Source organism: Anabrus simplex, chromosome 1 (assembly GCF_040414725.1).
Source record: "Anabrus simplex isolate iqAnaSimp1 chromosome 1, ASM4041472v1, whole genome shotgun sequence".
Lineage (NCBI taxonomy): Eukaryota > Metazoa > Arthropoda > Insecta > Orthoptera > Tettigoniidae > Anabrus > Anabrus simplex.
The window spans coordinates 1,138,974,181-1,138,994,986 of record NC_090265.1 but is presented as its reverse complement, the minus strand read 5'-3'; the positions used below and the strand labels follow the sequence as shown (position 1 = coordinate 1,138,994,986).

Sequence of the window (20,806 nt, the reverse complement as noted above, 5' to 3'; positions counted from 1 at the left end):
CTTATGCACCAGTCCCTGCTATGAATGGTGTGAAAATGTTGCTCATAGGGTCAGTTGGTGCATGCATTTCGGTGGGCTTGGCAGACTGATATGTAATAGCAACTTCTGGCTCAGTGAGGAAAGCAATGGGAAACTACCTCACTCCTCATTTCCCTAGTACACCTCTTCAGTGATGCCTAGGCCATTTATGACAGCTGATGGCGGAACTGTTGAGGATCCAACCAGCCTTCGGGCTGAGGACTAAACATACACACAACAATTAACAAAATTATTTTCGTTCCGCTCATCTGCTCCACTTCTCCACTTTTCCACAATTGAACTTGAAATTGCAGGCGTTTCACTTTCACATTCTTCTTTTTAGTATGTGACGAAAAGCACAATAACTGTCTTATCATTTCCGAAAAAACTTTATAAGAATGAGGTTTTTTAAATTTCCTGTGGAGGAAGTAACACGTTTCAGTGTTTTATCGAGAAACATTTCTCTGACGGTTTCGCCTTTAGAATATAGACTCGCATTCGATCATTGGAGGCTCCGCCTCCAAATCCCCAATTCCTCTACATTACACGTGGTCACATGGAAAGTTACTGTGACGAACCGGTACTTCGTTACGAAAAACGGATTGCGCCACCAAACGGCCCATTTATTCGCGTACATGTTTGGTCCTCTAATATTTTCTTGTACCGTATATTCACGATTTATAGTAAAGATAGCGTTAAACGTTTCGACGTAGTGAAAATTACGTACGATTCTCACAAGATAAGAGATTATTTTCCTAATGTAACGGGCAGCTATAGTCTTGAAACTTGGTAGGTTTATCGTGGTCGAAAAGCTCTATATTTCCGTTATTTGATGTTTTGTCGTATCTGCATCGTTTTCACGGTAGATTGGTTTAGAAACTTTACAGTGTTTATGTTTTACTTTCGTTTTTCCATTTTTGCAGGGTGCCAGAATCATGCATTTTGCTCACCTGTGACCCACGAACGTTCCAGTGAGCCTGATAAATTTCATGAATCTGCCGGTCTTATAAGTGTTTAAAACAGTAAATTTAATTACGAAAAATGTACAAAATTGACGTTAAATCTGAAAAATGCAGTTCTATCTAAGGCATAAGGGATCAAGATACGACTAAAATTCCCTGGTCACAAGTTGTAGATCTCTTCTTGATGGGATCCGAACGTCTTGTCCATTTGGCGGTAGGACTTACAGTTTAGTCACCAAAATCCTCGAAACGTTAGTTAGCACCATAATGAAAATTGCTTCCAGATTTCGATATTTTCTGGAGATAAAAACGTTAAACAATGCAGCTCTTTCGAGTTTCTCCGTTGGTTGCAAGCCAATATTGTAACTGCGACAAATTGTAACTTTCTGGCGCACTGCAACATATCGTCTACAATTTATTTTAAGGGAAGGGAAGTAAAAATAACAAAAAATCAACATTTGGAACTTTTCCACAATACAGCCTAGTAGCTATCATATTGCCAATATTTCAAGTTTCTAGCTCATGCCGAAGTGGGTAAACATTTATGTCAGCCAGTGAGCCAAACGGTTTTATATATATATATAATATAGAGCCAGGCAATGTGCACGCTAAATAGTGCACACTTTGATTTGGAAATTTACTGCGGCAAAATGGGTCGTCGTATCAAAGTACGGATTGCTCCATCAGACGACCCCTTTAGTCGTCTACATTACTGTCTTAGGCATTTTCACGTATCTTGTCTACTTATACCAAAGAAAGAGGTGAACGTTTCGATTCATGTCAAATTTCGTCCGCTTTAAACAAGTTGAAAAGTGATTTTGCCAACTTAGCAGACAGCTACAGTCTTGAAAGTAGGCACGCTGGACGACAATGCAACGACTTACAATTTTGGTTATTTGAGGTTTTGCCGTATCTCCACCGTCTTCACCATCAATTGATTAATTAGCATACATTATGCTGAAATTAGGTTAGTGTTTCTACATATTCCTTCAGTTTCCCATACATTCAAAGCAGTAGAATAATGAAAGTCGGTCTACACATGGCCAATGGTCGTGCCATGGAGCGTGCTGAACTTAGTGCATCTATCTGTTTCATGAGTGTGTTAATCAGTAAAATAATATATGGAAATTGACCAAAACCGGGGAAAAGAAGCTCAATCCAAAGTAGAAGGGATCGAGATACGATAAAACGTCATAGGACCAAAGTTGAAGAACTCATCATTTTAAGCAAGAAAATTCAATCCCTTTATTGATAGCATTTGCCGTTCAGCCACAAGATTGCTCGAAACGAAAGTCTGCACAGTAATTAAATTTGGCTTCATAATTCGATTTTTTTTAGTGGGTAAGATATTAAAAACTTGAACTTGTTGCAATTTCTACGTCGGTTACAGGCTTGGAGCGAGAGCATTGCCAAATTTTAATTTTATACGGCACTGCATTATGGCGTCCGCCATATTGCTTGGGGAGAGGGGGCAGAGGATTATGATTGGGCGAGGAGGGGGCTAAATATGAAAAATTTGAAATTTTTCCTTGTGTTGCGGCCTAATAGCTATCAGATTTCCGAATTTCAAATTCCTAGCTCATCTGAAAGGGTCTAACCCGAAATTTGAGTCCGATATTTTGATTCGGTGGGGGGCTAAATATGAATTTAATCTTTAACGAATTTTCCTTCGGGTTACAGCCTAATAGGTATCGGATTGCCGAATTTCAAGTTCCTAGCTCATCTGGAAGGGTCTAACACGAAATTTCAATCCGATATTTGACTTGTCGGAAGGGGGCCTAAATATGAAAAACTTCAACGTTTTGGAAATTTTCCTTGGGTTTCAGCCTAATAGCTATCAGATTTCCGAATTTCAAGTTCGTAGCTCATCTGGAAGGATGTAACCCGAAATTTGAATCCGATATTTTGATTCGTTGGGGGGTGGGGGTGGGGGCTAAATATGAAATATTTGACTTTCTTGGAATTATTCCTAATAGCCTAATAGGTATTACATTGCAGGCTGGAAGGTTCTAACACGAATTTTGAGTCCGATAATTTGATTGGGCGGAAGGGTGTAGCACGAAATTTGGGTTCGATATTTTCATTCGGTGGGGGAGCTAAATATGAAAAATTTGAACTTTTTGCAATTTTTCCTTGGGTTGCAGCCTAAAAGCTATCAGACTGCCGAATTTTAAGTTCCTAGCTCACCTGGAAGTGGGCAAACATTAATGTCAGTGAGTGAACGAGTGAGTGAGTCAGTCAGTCAGTTAGCCTTGTGGCTTTATATATATATAAGATTGTAGGAGAAACTTATTGGATTTTTTGCATTGTTGTAGAACGGTTGTTTCTGAGGAATCTCTTTCACTGTTAATGAAAGAGCACAATGCAACATTATGTTTACAACGTTCCGATAGGCCTGCTTTCGATCCACATTCACCTTTGTGGCATTTGTCATAATTCATATGAAAATTATCTGAAATTATATGATGTATGCTTAAAGCATAATATTATTATGAACCTAATTAACAATCATATACACTTTTGTCGATTAAACATGATGCAATATCTTTATATAAAACTATAAAAATAATAAATATTAATTGAATTTCTACAGAATCAGATCGCTGATTGGCACTAGTTTCCCGTAAACACTTGCCAGATATTCCTTCTCTGGACTTTCTTTCGGGACAAATACAGGCTCTCTCGTATCACCTCGGAACGAAGGCACGGTGTTTGTACTCTGCGCTACGGCATCTGAATCAGCCGAACTTATGTTGCGCGCGGCCGCCCTGCTTGTAGACGTGTATTTTCCCAAGAGCTGACGTGGACTCAGACCACTACTTGTTGGTCATGAAACACCATCTGAAGTTGAAGAAATAGAAGAAAGCAAGCAATGCAAGGAGATGGGATCTAGACAAGTTGAAAGAAAAGAGTGTGAGGAATTGTTTCAAGGAACGTGTTGCAAAAGGACTAAACGAAAAGGCTGAAGGAAACACAATAGAGGAAGAATGGATAGTCATGAATAATAAGGGCAGTAGGGCTGCTGAAGAAATGTTACGAAGGAAGAAAAGATAACTATCACTGGGTACTAGACCTGTTTGATGAACGGCGAAAATACAATAATGCAAGAAATGAAGAGGGCGGAAAAGAATACAGGTGATTAAAGAATGAAGTGGATAGGAAGTGCAAGATAGCTAAGGAAGAATGGCTGAAGGGGAAGTGCAAGGATGTTGAAGGTTGTATGGTCCTAGAAAACGTGGATGCTGCATACAGGAAAATCAAGGAAACCTATGGAGAGAAGAAATCTAGCTGTATCAGTGTTAAGAGCTCGGATGGAAAACCGTTTCTAAGGAAAGAGGACAAGCCAGAAAGATGGCAGGAAGATATCAGGCTGTTGTATCAAGGTAAAGACGTGGATGATTTGGTTCTGGAGGAAGAGGCTATTGATACTGAAATGGGAGACCCAATTTTGAGGTCAGTTTCTCAGAACTGTGAGAGACCTAAATAGGAACAAGGCACCTGGAATTGATGAAATGCCCTCTGAAGTACCGACTGCCTTAGGAGAAACCAGCAGGGCAAGGTTATTCCATTTAGTGTGTAGGTTGTATGAGACAGGAGAGGTGCCATTCGATTTTCGGCAGAATGTTGTTGTACATATTCCCAAGAAAGCCGGTGCTGCCAAGTGTGAAAACTATCGCACCGTTAGTTTAGTTTCTCATGCCTGCAAAATTTAACACGTATTATTTACAGAAGAATGAAATGACAAGTTGAAGCTGAGTTGGGAGAAGATCAGTTTGGCTTCAGAAGAAATGTAGGAACACGTGAAGCAATCCTGACTTTACGTCTGATCTTACAGAATCGAATTAAGGACAAGCCCACATAGATGGTGTTCGTAGATCTAGAAAAGGCATTCGATAATTTTGATTGGACCGAGCTATTTGAGATTCTGAAGGTGATCGGGATCAGATACCGAGGATGACGAATTATCTACATCTGTATTAAAAATCAGTCTGCAGTGAGAAGAATCGAGGGCTTTGAAAAAAGAAGCAGCAATCCAGAAAGGAGTGAGGCAAGGCTGCAGTTTGTCCTCTCTCCTTTTCAATGTTTACATAGAACAGGCAGTAAAGGAAATCAATGAGGAATTTGAAGAGGGAATCACAATCCAAGGAGAAGAAATCAAAACCTTGAGATTTTACGATGATATTATTTTACCTGAGACTGCAGAAGATCTCGAGAATTTGCTGAATGGTGTGGGCGAAGTCTTGGGTAAGGAGTAGGCCTACAAGGTAAAAATAAATAAATCTAAAACAAAAGTAATGGAGTGCAATCTAACGAAGGCAGGTGATGCAGGTAATATTAGATTAGGAAATGTAGTCTTACAGGAAAAAGATGAATGTTCTTACTTGGGTGGTAAGATAACTAACGATGCCAAAAGTAAGGAGCCCATAAAATGCAGATTAGCACAAGCAAGTAAGAGCTTTCTTAAGAAAAGAAATTTGCTCATCTCGAACATTGATATAGGAATTAGGAAGATGTTTCTGAATACTTTAATCTGGAGTGTGGCATTGTATGGAAGTGAAACATGGACGATAGCTAGCTCAGAAAGAAAGAGAATAGAAGCTTTTGAAATGTGGTGTTACAGAAGAATGCTGGAGGTGAGATGGATAGATCGAATTACAAATGAAGAGATACTGAATCGTATTGGTGAGAGGAGATAGATTAGGCTAAATTTCACGAGAAGAAGAGATAGACACTCGGGACTGTTCAGTTGGTTTTCGAAGGAAGTGTAGGGGGTAGGAACGGTAAGGGTAGACCAAGGTATGAATATGACAAGGAGATGTAGGATGAGATAGTTACGTAGAAATGAAAAGGTTAGCACAGGATTAGGTGGCATGGAAATTGTATCAAACCAGTTTATGGACTGATTACTCAAACCACTACAACAATCTTACATGAAATCTTACCTTCTAAAAAGATGTTGGATGTGTCATCCTTCCTGGGTTATACAGGCATTGTAACTGGTAACCACGGTCTGGCTGACGCGAGGGAGTTCTGCCGCTGTAATGTCTGATTTCATTTGTTAATGTTTTCTTTCAGTTCCTCCAATGTGTGAAGATTTGTTCCATACACTTTTCTTTCAGTTTACTTCACAAGCAAAAATTACACACTTAGATCTGGAGAACGAGGGGAAAAGAGACCAGCACTGATCACTCCGTCTGCAAACACTTCTGAGATTGTAAAGAGGAATTCTTCTGCTGTATGGGTAAGGGCTGAATTTTTTTTGAAACCACCCTCTCGATTTTTGTCTTCCGTTAATTGATGGAAGACCAGCGTGAAAAATTAGTGTTGGTACCTGTCTGCATTTACTGTCGTTTCGAAACAGAAAATATCGGCCCAATTATCCGTCTTGCACTAACCGCACACCAAACACCAATCTTCGTATCATAATAAGGGACTTCATAAACACCATCAGGATTTTCTGCACAATACAATAGCCACAGTTATAACTGCTCACACGACCATTGAGATGAAACCAGAACTTTTACTTACATACGAAAATACGCTGTTACAGTGTTAACTGTCTGACCATGTTAACAGCTAAGGTTCGGTTTGGCGACTGATGCTGCCAGGTCGAAAACGTGCAGGCTACTTGGAAGGTCAAGAACTATGCTCGCGCCTTCCATACTGCAGCTTACCCATCGCAGAGTAAAAAGGACGCTTCGACGGTCGTAGTTTAGTTTATACGAGACTGTATATGTTTGTTCATTTGAAGATTTCTGTCCTTTTTCAAGGTGAAAGGTCTGAAGTATAATGAATCCCACTTGATTTTTTGAAATCCAGCTCATGTTACACTTTACTTACTGTAAATTAGTTTCCGGAGCCATATATAATATTGTGCAATGTATGCTTAGAACGAACAAATACGAGTAACAACTTGAACAACTTGCGAATTCCACACGGAATAGCATATAGTAATCCCTTCCGCAAATTACGACCGTTCTTTCCGCTACAAGCGCTTGCAGTCGAAAGAGTTTCACTAGCACGCTCCCTGTAATGTATATTTTAATTTAGGTTGATTTACTATCTCTTCAAGCACAACCATAATTTAAAGCCTCGGACCTATGGGAGTAATGGAGTCCCATTCCCATTTGACAGACGAGGGACTCCTTGGAAACAGCATGGCGAACGAAATAGAATTCGATGGGGAGCTATCAATATCAATGGGGCTTATGGAAGAAGGAAGGTAGAACTAGCTGAGTCAGCAAAGAGTATGCGTCTGGATGTGCTAGGAGTAAGTGATATTCGGGTAAGGGGAGATAATGAGGAAGAGATAGGAGATTATAAAGTGTACTTGACGGTTGTTAGAAAGGGAAGGGCAGAGTCTGGGGAGGGCTCTTTATCAGGAATACCATTGCACGCAACATAGTTTCTGTTAGGCACGTAAATGAGCGAATGATGTGGGTAGATTTGTCAGTTGGAGGAATTAGGACAAGAATTGTGTCCGTGTATTCACCATGTGAAAGTGCAGATGAGGATGAAGTTGACAAGTTTTATGAAGCATTGAGTGACATCGTGGTCAGGGTCAACAGCAAGGACAGAATAGTGCTAATGGGCGATTTCAATGCGAGAGTTGGGAATAGAACTGAAGGATACGAAAGGGTGATTGGTAAATGTGGGGAAGATATGGAAGCTAGTGGGAAAGGGAAGCGTTTGGTGGGGTTCTGTGCTAGTATGGCTTTAGCTGTTTTTAATACATTCTTCAAGCATAAGGCTATTTACCGCTACATATGGGAGGCCATAATAGACTATATCTTAACAGACTTTGAATTCAGGAAATCTGTTAGGAATGTACGAGTCTTTCACGGATTTTTCGATGATACAGACCACTATCTGATCTGTAGTGAACTAAGCATCTGTAGGCCTAGGGTAGATAAAGTGAAATCTGTCTGCAGACAAATAAGGGTAGAAAATCTCCAGGACGAGGAAATTAGACAGAAGTACATGGATATGATTAGTGAGAAGTTTGGAACAGTAGACAGTAAGCAGGTTCGGGATATAGAAAGTGAATGGGTGGCTTACAGGGATGCTGCAGAGAAACAGCAAGGGAATGCCTAGGAACAACTGTATGTAAAGATGGGAAAAGGCGAACATCTTGGTGGAATGATGAAGTGAGAGCAGCCTGTAAACGTAAAAGGAAGGTCTATCAGAAATAGCTCCAAACAAGGGCCGAGGCAGACAGGGTTTTGTATGTAGATGAAAGAAACAGACCGAAACAAATAGTTGTTGAATCCAAAAAGAAGTCATGGGAAGATTTTGGTAATAATCTGGGAAGGCTAGGTCAAGCAGCAGGGAAACCTTTCTGGACAGTAATAAAGAATCTTGGGAATATTAGGAAGGGAGGGAAAAGGGAAATGAACAATGTTTTGAGTAATTCAGGTGAACTCATAATAGATCCCAGGGAATCACTGGAGAGGTGGAGAGAATATTTTGAACATCTTCTCAATGTAAAAGGAAATCATCCTCTTGTTGTTGCAAACAGCCAAGCTCATGGGGAGGAGAAAAATGATGGTGAAATTATGCTTGAGGAAATGGAAAGGATGGTGAAAAACTCCAGCGTCATAAGGCAGCAGGAATAGATGAAATTAGACCTTAAATGGTGAAGTATAGTGGGAAGGCAGGGATGAAATGGCTTCATAGAGTAGTAAAATTAGCGTGGAGTGTTGGTAAGGTACTTTCATATTGGACAAAAGCCGTAATTGCACCTATCTATAAGCAAGGGAACGGGAAGGATTGCAAGAACTATCGAGGTATCTCATTGGTTAGTATACCAGGCAAAGTATTCACTGGCATCTTGGGAGGGAGGGTGCGATGAGTCGTTGAGAGGAAGTTGCATGAAAACCAGTGTGGTTTCAGACCACAGAGTGGCTGTCATGATCAGATTTTCAGTATGCGCCAGGTAATTGAAAAATGCTACGAGGGGAATAGGCAGTTCTGTTTGTTTCGTAGATCTAGAGAAAACATATGACAGGGTACCGAGGGAAAAGATGTTCACTATACTGGGGGACTATGGAATTAAAGGTAGATTATTAAAATCAATCAAAGACATTTATGTTGGCAATTGGGCTTCAGTGAGAATTGATGGTAGAAATAGTTCTTGGTTCAGGGTACTTACAGGGGTTAGACAAGGCTGTAAATCGTTCACCTTTGCTGTTCGTAGTTTACATGGATCATCTACTGAAAGGTATAAAATAGCAGGGAGGGATTCAGTTAGGTGGAAATGTAGTAAGCAGTTTAGCCTATGCTGACGACTTGGTCTTAATGGCAGATTGTGCCGAAAGCCTGCAGTCTAATATCTTGGAACTTGAAAATAGGTGCAATGAGTATGATATGAAAATTAGCCTCTCGAAGACTAAATTGATGTCAGTAGGTAAGAAATTGAACAGAATTGAATGTCTGATTGGTGATGCAAAGCTAGAACAGGTCGATAATTTCACGTATTTAGGTTGTGTGTTATCCCAGGATGGTAATATAGTAAGTGAGATTGAATCAAGGTGTAGTAAAGCTAATGCAGTGAGCTCGCAGTTGCGATTAGTAGTATTCTGTAAGAAGGAAGTCAGCTCCCAGACGAAACTATCTTTACATCGGTCTGTTTTCAGACCAACTTTGCTTTACGGGAGCGAAAGCTGCGTGGACTCAGGATATCTTATTCATAAGTTAGTTAGAAGTAACAGACATGAAAGTAGCAAGAATGATTGCTGGTACAAACAGGTGGGAATAATAGCAGGAGGGCACTCGGAATGAGAGATAAAGGCTAATTTAGGAATGAACTCGATGGATGAAGCTGTACGCATAAACCGGCTTCGGTGGTGGGGTCATGTGAGGCGAATGGACTAGGATAGGTTACCTAGGAGAATAATGGGCTCTGCTATGGAGGGTGAGAGAAGTAGAGGGAGACCAAGACGACGATGGTTGGACTCGGTTTCTAACGATTTAAAGATAAGAGGTATAGAACTAAACGAGGCCACAACACTAGTTGCAAATCGAGGATTGTGGCGACGTTTAGTAAATTCTCAGAGGCTTGCAGACTGAACGCTGCCATGCATAACCATCTATAATGATAATGTATTGAACCCTTTGGGTCCATAATGAGCGATACGTACCTTTCTTACCTATCAGCAAAGCTCATGAGATCTGTCTCTTGGGTCGTATCGGGTTCTTCGTCACTTGCTGAGGTAAAGGTAGGGTTCAGTAATTCTAATCTATCTACTGGAATGAAAGGTCTGTTTAAAAGATTCCTATTTATTCAGGAAAATTTTGAAGCATTTAATATGTCAACGGTATCATAGAAGTCAATTGTGTCCATTGGACACCACAATCATTTTTACATAAACGTCAGAACACTGGTGTGAGACTTTAACGTAACTGTCTGACGGGCATTCATACTAGAAACCATTGTCTCAATTATTAATCATTTAAGAAAGGAAAGTCTGGAAATCCTTAAATTCGGCTTCCATGTGAGACCACATGTACCATCATAGTGATTCGTTATGGTCCAGCCCTCGTAACACGAACTCTGGACTCTGGGTATAATTAAGGCCGTCCAATCGGCGTGTGCCACACAGTGGTTCTACGGCATGGAACCTTAATTGAATCGATGTGACCTGCGTCTATGTCATGGACCGACCTCTAATCTTCTAAGTTACTTTAAAGTCACTGTGGATGATGACCGCAAGGAAATGATGCTACAATGGCATATGGCCCTAATCTAAGTCACTGAGGTTGATGACCCCCTGACCATCCAAGTTTCTAGGCTGAAGGCGAAACACAATGAAGTTACATCGGTTGATGACCAAGGTTTCCACTTTACTATCCCAGCACATTCACTGCTCAATCAATCAAAGTTCAATAATTACAACAATAGCAATGCTCACAAACTTTGTGGCAGTAAAATCAATTTCCTTCGGATATGTCCCCTTAAACGTTACTTTATATTTTAATATTCCCCAGAAAACAAACTAAAATTTCCAGAATGCATCTCCAAGTTATTCGCTTGATTAAAGTTATTTCAAAATGCGGTTTCACTGAATTTAATAATTAAATAAATTTAAATGATTTGACAAAATGTTAACGAACAATAAATTTTATCTCCGCGGACTCTGGTTTCTTCACAAATTCCTACGCAGCTGTGATGTGAATTCAATATTGTGATGTTTGTCTGGCTGGAAAAGAATTGTTACATAATTCATGTCCAGTTATATATCTTGTCTCGTGATCTCACACTTCAAAATCTAATCTAGTCCTAACCGTTATTAACACTTGGATATCCTAATAATCTACGTACAAACCAAACAACCCGCCATATAATTACGATGTCATATCTCGTCATTACCATTTATGAATTTTGCACACCCCTCACAGACAAACCGATCATCACAACCATCGCTCTATATTTTGGACAACCCTGAATTTGGTTACTCTGTTCCTTATACTCAAAGTTCGTGATTTCAAATGTTCATTACGTCCCCAATTACAGTATTTCACAATACTCAGATCATTACCGGCTATGAATTTCAACTAAATCCAGCATTTTAACGTTTTCCCTGGCCGAGAAATACAATCTCAATTCCACGCGTGTCCCGTTATCACAGTTGAGGCCTCTCACCCCCCAAGTTCGCTTGGCAGTTACATGAAACACCCGGTTCGTTCTACCTGACTGACTTCTCAAAATGCTCCCTTTAAACTCTGCCGACATAATTAAACAAATACGATATTCTAACCAACAAAATGCACAGATTATGCTTCAAGATGCCCACACGAATTATACGCGTCGCCAATTAATACCGCTATGGATTTCTATGAATTTCTTTCCATTCCCAACATAAAACATTCCTCGGGCTTCCATGTCCCGGCTTCAATGACAGGACTCTAACCTGATTCGCACATCTCATCTCAACTCATATAAAACATTCCTCGGGCTTCCATGTCCCGGCTTCAACGACAGGACTCTAACCTGATTCGCACATCTCATCTCAACTCATATAAAACATTCCTCGGGCTTCCGTGTCCCGGCTTCAATGACAGGTCCAACCTGATTCACAAATCTCATAACAACAAAACTAACCCCTGTTTCCCAGCTCCACAGTTATCATCGACAAAGAACTGGAATAAAATCCTTACTAGAAATCTCGACGTCTAATATGGCACAATGCATTACTCATGAATAACTTCGCATAAAGGATATCGTATTTAATAACTTGATTTTTACGATAAATGACTGAAACATTCTACTAGATCTTTTTATTGTCAGTCAGACACAGTTTAAAATGAGCCTAGAAAAACGTTTCTCTCCGTGACCAAATTCATCACCCTAGGTTCTCACCCGACAGCGCGCTTCCACTCGATTGAAAATGAGTAACCATGGATTATTATTATTAACGTCAAATTGCAGACAGGAAAAATTTACGTCGAATGAACATCTTAATTTGGCATCACAAAATATAGGCAGTACACTTACACGGATGACGATCTACATTGGACGTGATATCACTTCGGAACCCTATTCAATAACTTTTTACAACATTATACGGCACTCGCAAGACTTCAAAAATTTATCCAAGTGGAAAATAAAAAAAATGACTCTTTTTAGTCGTATTCGCACAGTTACGAAACTTAGTAGGGATGACCACTGCGTCGTATATCCCCATTCAAATACACTTTTTGAGATCATGAGACAAGATATAAGAGGTAGTAAGATGGAAAGTCACCTACCTCATGTAGTCATAGGGCTCACCTGCGACCCTGGCATTTTATTTAGCCATTTTTACATTCATGGCTTTACAAACCATTATGTTTCTTCAGGTTTCCTGGAATAAAGCATTAAAAAAAAGAAAATACCCTTCACTTGTTTGCTGAGTGCACACGATGGATTATAATTACTTCCGCACGCGAATTACTTAATCACATTAGAATTTATTCAGTACTTTGACCGTCCTATCTGGTACAATTATTTCACTCAAGAAAACTATCTCCTCACGGAGTCAAGACCTAGCCACACTGGCTGAAATCTGCAGTTGAACTCAGTCTACTTTTGTTGTTTGATTTCGCAGAGCAGCTCAATAATTTTTCGTCCGCTTTGTATTACAAATGCCGGAGAAGGAGACTTCGACATGGCGTCCCTTCGTATTTATAGCAGTTACCCCCTCTCTTCGGATATCTCCCTTTGCCGCCAAGAAAATTTCTATAAATTTTCTGACTTACCTAAACTGTAATTTCAAGAGTTTTGAAAGTGACTACATGCTTGCTACATTTCTGGCGGTAGTGTTCATGGACATTTAAAACTTTTACGGGTTCGATTTGTGAGATGATTGACCCCCTTTGATAGGCACTATATTTTTTTAACTTGGCTTGGGTCGCCATGTACACGCGCTTTGAAATAGTTCACAAAAATGACTTGAGATTCTTCCGCCGTTGACACGTGTGGCTGACGTCACGTACCCCAGAGCGTGGGACCGAAGGTAATCACCCCCTCGTCACGTGTCAAATCCATGCTATCAAGAATCCAACTTTTAAATGATTGTCGATTTATGCATAATGTTCTTAGGGCACAAAGGTCATGGGTTCAGTATGTATGTATATTATAAGAGTGTATGAAAAACAGTTCCGGTAAATCCGTCCATCCGCTCTACTGGACCGATTTGCTTCATTTTTGTTTCATTCTCTTCGGAATTACCTGGTGGTGAATCATAAAACATTGAGAGGTCTCTATGTTCAGCGAAATTTGAGCAATCATAAAATCAAATCATCGGCGATTTACGGTGTTTCCCCGGTCTTTAATTCCGACAGACCAGTATTAAATGATCACTCCAGTAATTGCAGGCGAAGTAAAACCCGCAATATATTCTGTACTGAGAAGGTTGTTAAGCGACCGTGTAATGCTATGCATAGCGCAAGGTGTGCTTGCTGTTCAGACCGAAAACACTACGCCGTGGTCTCAGCTTAGTTTGGTGCGAGGCGTTTTAGGGTGGTCACAAACTAATGCCGTTATCCAAGTACACTAGAAACAGTTTACTGATGGATAACAGTTAACTAAAATTGAAAATTAGGAAAAAGAATCGAAAGTGGGTTCATGAATTTAATGAAGAACGAATTACGGTACTTTCAGAGAATTCCATCGTTTGCACATAGATGCAAGACTTTATCGCGATAAATTTTATGACTACTTAAGAATGACAAAAAATACCTTTGACCTTCCAACCCTGCAACTGAAATGTGGCGTCAAGTAGCAGAGAAGAATTGAGAGAAATTCAATTTTCCGAATTATCTAGGAGCACCGTGCAGCAAACACGTAAAAATTAAATTTCCGGCTAAGTCACGCTCTTTATATAATAATTATAAATAGTATTTTGCAATAGTGTTACAATTAGCATACACAATCATCGTAGCAAAAGTGGAATAAATGTGTGACGAATATAATTAGTAAACATAAATATTTACTTCCAAGCCCACTACTAGCCTGCAGAGTGATATTCTTCATGTTACCACCCTCCATTGGCAAAACTATAAACCGATATGACAAACGAGTCTGGGAGATTCTATGCACTTTGTCACAAAGTGTCCGGCTACATGGCTAAATGGTTACCGTACTGGCCTTTGGTGACAGAGTCTCGGGTTCGATTCCCGGCAGAGTCGGGAATTGTAATCATAATTAGTAAATTGCATTGGGACGGGGTCTGGGTGTATGTGTGTATTTATAATCATTTCATCCTCATCATGATGCAGGTCATCTACGGGAGTCAATTCAAAATACCTGCACCTGGCAAGATACCCAATTTCATCCTGACACAATGTTAAGCCCAGTAAAGTGTGACAGTAGAAGTAATATTAGTATATGTTTACTGTAGGAATGCGATACAACTGCTGTAGATACTTAACTCCACTTATTTTGCAAAACTGTTACATTTTTATAGTTTTTGTGTCTTGGGTTCCATATTTCTTCTCTTTGAAACACTGCATGAATAATTTCTTCTTCCATAGATTCAGAACCAGCTAGGTAACGCTAAGCAATTAACAAACACTGCGCGTTGTCTGGCGCTTCGCTTAGCTGTAAGATAGGCGTTCAGCGCAGCAGAGCGCGGACGGTGTGAACACCTGGATTACGAACAATGCACAGGTTATGCTTAGCGTGTAACTTAGCATTGAGCAACACGCGACACACTATGCGAAGCGCGCTCGGTGTGCACGCGGCCTAACACTTCCATTAATATTCTGATATATGTGATTTTCATCCTTAGTAATGTCATTGGCTCATTGCATGCGGTCATGTCTGATAACCACCTGTCAAGCCAGAGTGTATACCTCTTATCACGGAAGAATGGTATTCCTTGCTAGAGACCTATATTTAACTGATGGCAGAGCGTTCCTAATGAGTAATGACTTACATGCTGGTAAGAGAGTCTTCGTTCACACAGGGCCCCATCATGACATACGCCTTAGACATTATCTGGGAACGCCTATCGAAGGATCCCGCTAGAAAGCGTGGGGGCCATGTATCTTAAGAGTTCTCTGTCTGGCAAGAAACACTCCTTCGTACTAACCTACGAGTTCACAAGACAACCGTTCTATGTAGACAAACTGCGATTAAAAATACCATAGCCTTCTACGACACAATATCAAACGTTACTTTAAGAACTGCAGGATGAAAAAGCGATTATACGCGGGTAATCCAAAAAATAAGATCTCCTATTTTTTATAAATACAGAACTCTGTTCGTGTGGCTGTTGGTCACAATATTGTGAAGAGTGTTTCCCGTGCTCGCATATAAACATGCGCGCGCCTAGCTGAGGCACTGTCTTGGCTTGGCAGCCGTTGAGAATGGAGCTCCCGTTGGATGTTACCGCCAAGTTTGCAGTTATTCGGTTTTTGAACGCAGAAGCTACTGAACCGATTGAAATCCATGGCCAATCGACGGAAGTGTATGGTAAGTCGTGCATGGATGTCAAAAATGTTTGTAAGTGGTGTAGAGAGTTGGCAGCCGGTCGGACTGATATTCGCGACGAACGAACAAAGGAGCGGGAGACCGTCAAGACGATCGTGAAGCTTGAGCAAATCATGCGCGAAGATCTCTGCACTTTGGTTCCTGAGGTTTCCCGAAGCGCCGCTCACAACTTCCTGAACAGCATGACGGCGAGCTGCTATGAAATGGGCATGCCAAAACTGTCACAGCGTCTATAAAAATGCATCAACCGAATTGTAATTATGTAGAAAAATAGCTAAATGGTGAAGCTGCAAAATGATGTAAACCATTGTAGAAATAAGCAGGTCTATATATTAATAAAAAATAGGAGATCTTATATTTGGGATTACGGTACCTTCGTATATAATTATCTGGATAGATTTTTTTTTTTTTTTTTGCCAAACAGACGGTATAATGACCCGCTTCTTATTAAATTTCATAAAACCATTCAAAAGGGCAGGCAAAACAATATGACTACGACAGGCATCTCAAGACGAATTAACTGACCTATTTATAACGAATGCTGCCTAGAGTAAAACGAAACGTCGAAATTGACGAGCAGACAGCCAGATGGCGTCAAATTGGAATGTCTGCACACGGTAGTTGAGGCCATACTATTATTATAATCAACAAGCTCATTCCGCTGTACTCATCAGTGTAAATAGGGGCATTTTAAAACTTAACTTGTAAAATGATTTCCGTTGATGGAAAAGGGAGTGGTAAATTATATGATTCAAGAGAATCCCCCTGCCGGCAGACCTGAAGATGGTTTCCAATTTTTACACCAGGCAAATGCTGGAGCTGTACCTTAATTAAGGCCACAGTCGTTTCCTTCCCACTCCTAGTCCATTCCTGTCCCATACGTTTCAAGTATTTTCCAAAATATTTACAATTTGCTTTACATCGCACAGACACAGGTGATGAGATAGGAAAGGACTAGGAGTGGGAAGGAAGCGCCCGCGAGCTTAATTAAGGTACAGCCGCAGCATTTGCTTCGTGTGAAAATGGGAAACTACGGAAAACCATCCTCGGGTCTGCCGACAGTGGGGTTTGAACCCACTATTTCCCGAAAGCAAGCTTACAGCTACGTGGTCCTAACCGCACGACCAACTCCCTCGGTCAATAATTGATTATGCTTCTATATAGTCCTATATGACATTGATGTAAGTAAAGCACTCAGATGTTCACACGGTGTTGCACATCTAGTCTCTAAATTGTAAAATCTGCTAAGGTATGAATGTGGACTGCTACACGTATTGTACAAAGGGAAAGCAACAAACTGTACATACAGAAAATATATTAAATAGCTTTTAAAAGGCCTTCTATTAATACACACAAAAAGTGAAGAACGGACAACTATTCCAGGCTACCATGCACATCTTTTTTATTTTCCTTTTTTGTACCAATTCGCTTTACGTTGCACCGATACACGTAGGTCTTACGGTGACTATGGGACAGGAATGGACTATGAGTGGGAAGGAAACGACTGTGGCGTTAATTCAGGTACAGCTCCAGCATTTACCTGGTGTAAAAATTGGAAACAATCTTCAGGTCTTCCGGCAGGGGGATTCTAACCCACTATCTCCTGAATGCAAGCTGACAGCTAAGTGACCTAAAGCCTGTAGGCACTCGCTCGGTATCATGCACATGATTTTTCTGGGTATTCGCTTTCAAAGGTATGGCCATTCATTGAAAGAAAAATGTCATCGCTTATATATCGGAAAACAGTAATTTCAGTCTTCAAGGTAAGATCCAAAGAATCTGTCACGAATTCAGCCCAAGTAGGCCATTTTCACGACAATAAGTGTCACGCAAACTATTATTTTTTACGCACGGAAACGAATTTCAAGGAAAATACTTGTGAAATTATACGCCATTGCCCCTTGTGAACCTCTCTATGCAGCCATAAGCTGCATTTTCCTTCAGAGAAGTATATACAGTACTTTACTCCAATTTATCGGGAAGCCCCAGTAGTGACAGTGCCAAACAATCCAGCTTTTGCCAAACAGCGCGCGACTGCAACGCCAATGCTAACTTCAGTGTATTATTTTCTCTTATGTTACAGCATACGTGAAGTATTGTTTTTTATTTTTGTTTAAATATATTGCCAGTCACTCGATAAACATATTTAAAACACCCCTTACACCTTAATAAAGAAATTCAGTGAAGAGCGTGTCTCTCCGAAGCGGACAAATCCGAGCAATATAATGTTAACGGCTGTAACTACTATAGGAAAGAAATAATTTCACATGCCTCCTCTATTTTGGAGCTACTTACACAATACCTTTCTGTTTAAAGGACAAGCGTTCTCGCGTTCAAATATTTCTGTCTGGTGATGTGTCTATGTTATTTAAGAATACAAGAATAAGGCACTCGCAAATAACTTCACCCAATAGCTGTTAATGTCCGATTTTAGGGCAACTGAAGTAAAGAAAATGCTATAACACAGGCACCAAATATTCAAAGATTGACGCACCAGGTTTTTTATGCACACATGTTTGTGCTTTCAATGCACAATAATGAATAACTTTCAAATCCCGACAGTAAATCACATGGGTACTGCAGCCCGCTGTTTCCTGTCCTTTACTAATTAAGTCCATTAACCCTGGTGGCCACTTTTTTTTGTCAAAAGGAACAAGCAGCTGTCACACTTGGTTACGGGAGTGTTTTATGAATAACATAACCTTCTGTACACGACAGATACTTCATAGAGGGGTAGCACAGAGCAGAAAGAGAGATCTGTGAAATTTTAAATCGTGCCTCAGACCAATAATGAAGGAATAGTTATTTTACAATATATTTAAATATTAGCTACCATAGGCAATGAAGTAACTTACCAGGGACTTGTGCAGATCCTCAAAGATACACGTGACATGATCAGGTAAATGGGTTGCAATGCGCTGACCTTGGGGGTATATTTGGAAGATTCTCTCAAGCATTTCCGATCACAAAAGTGCCACACTCCACCTTCACGTTACTGCTTGCAGGAAAGGAATAGCCAAGATTCCCGTCTTCAAAAAGCGGCTGAGACTTACGATGAACGCTCTAGCATCCAGCATGTCATGGCTGCCTGACACTTGTCACAGAGCGCTAAAAACTATCTCTATGGTCACTGTTGAATGCTTGGGTTAGAACGAAATGAAACCGTGTCATGAGAAGATGCATGGCGAACACCACTGTTTATACTGTAGTTAACAGATTGACCTTATACGTCTCGTTGTTAAGGAATTGCTTTCCGGCTTTCTCAGTGATGGTCTTAAGTTTCTTGAGGTATGGAGAAAATTATTTTCCACCTACTGCAATTTCTCGTCATGCAATCTGAGGAAATGCATCTTGTCCAGCTGCAATGTTGCTACATTTTTGCTACTGACATCATGCATGTCGAACCATTTCTTTATTGATAACATGATTTGAAAGTGGCACTTGCATTAAAAAATCGTGTGCATGAATGGCCTCTTAAATATTCTAGGGCTCTTATTATATCTTCATTTTCGCAAACTTATACGCCTCAGTGTGTTTGCTTGTAGGGAATGGAACCAGTTCCACGGTTTCTTTTCATTGCATCTGATACAGTTTCTTGATTAAAATCACCACTTACGTATTGGGAACCATCAAACATAAATTTCTTACGTTTTTCCGAATGTGTCATTGGTCGAAAGCAGGGAAAAGAGGTATTTCACTATCAGCGGCATGACAGGTCTTCCGTCTTTTGAAGAGGAAATTCTTCTCATCGCGTTGACATTAGTCTTAAGATTGTCACCCACAATGCGCAACACGAAAAGAGCGCAATCTTCGACTTCCTTTATTGTTGTGGGTATTAAAGTGTGTAACTCTGTACCTGAAAGCCCCATAGAAAAGAAAAAAAACGCTGCTGGTAACCTGTATTTTGTAGTCGCATCAGAATTTCTATTAAAAAAAACAGAAGTTTTTTGACCAGGTTAAATGGATTTCTAGTTTTGTCTGCATGGCATTCATCTGGAGTAGTTTTTATTCGATCAACATGGAATGAAGTGTCTTTCTGCCCAAAGGAGGTGTCGAGTTTCTTGTTACATAACATGTGCTGTTTTATGTACATTTCATCGACTACCAATAATCACAAGCTCGGCTTTATTTAGGCACTGATTTCTTGCCAAAGCGCACTCCTATATTAACGTTGTTATTCCAGTCTCACAGTTAATATTCCCTGCGTACTCTGAAAGTGTTGATATACTCGGTTTGGTGAACATACACTTTCGGTTACCTCGAATTGAAATTCTGTGAGAAATCCTTTCTTGAAATAATATTTAGCCATTCTTGACGTTCGTTCAAAGGAAATTCATGAAACGAAATCCCACTTCCTGATATGCTTTTGCTAAACAAAGGCACACAGCAGTATACCATACCATACCATACTGTACTACATACATACATACATACATACATACATACATACATGTACATAAAAATTAAAACGGTTCACGACCAAAGAAACAAACCAGCACTCTTACTTCTATTGATTACTGAACTAGTCTCGTCAATACCAATACAAATGGTCCGTTATTGGACATTGTAAATTTTCCAGCTAACTAATTCCTAGTTGCCAGCGTTTCGCCCACGTGTGCTAGGTTGGGCTCATCGGTTGGTACCTAACACACTTACCAAGACGCAGATATTTCAGATTCCGTATGGGAATCAACGTCTATATCATCTGATGGCCAAGCAGGCACCAATTTTTGGTAATGAGACAGTCTCAAGTGCATTGGCATTGGCACTGCCGGTGGCTCCAAGTAGCCTACGCAGTGGCCTCCACAGTATGCACTAGCCATGCGTCTTGGTAGGTGTGCTAGGTACGAAC

At 40.3% G+C, this 20,806-nt stretch overlaps 1 protein-coding gene and 1 pseudogene across 14 annotated transcripts in view; both read left to right on the top strand.

The window, feature by feature from the left end:
- heph (polypyrimidine tract-binding protein 1 heph) overlaps positions 1 to 20,806 on the top strand; it is a 1,355,684-nt gene that overhangs the window by 926,778 nt on the left and 408,100 nt on the right. The window lies entirely within an intron of this gene.
- LOC137497082 (uncharacterized) lies at positions 4,201 to 6,166 on the top strand (annotated as a pseudogene).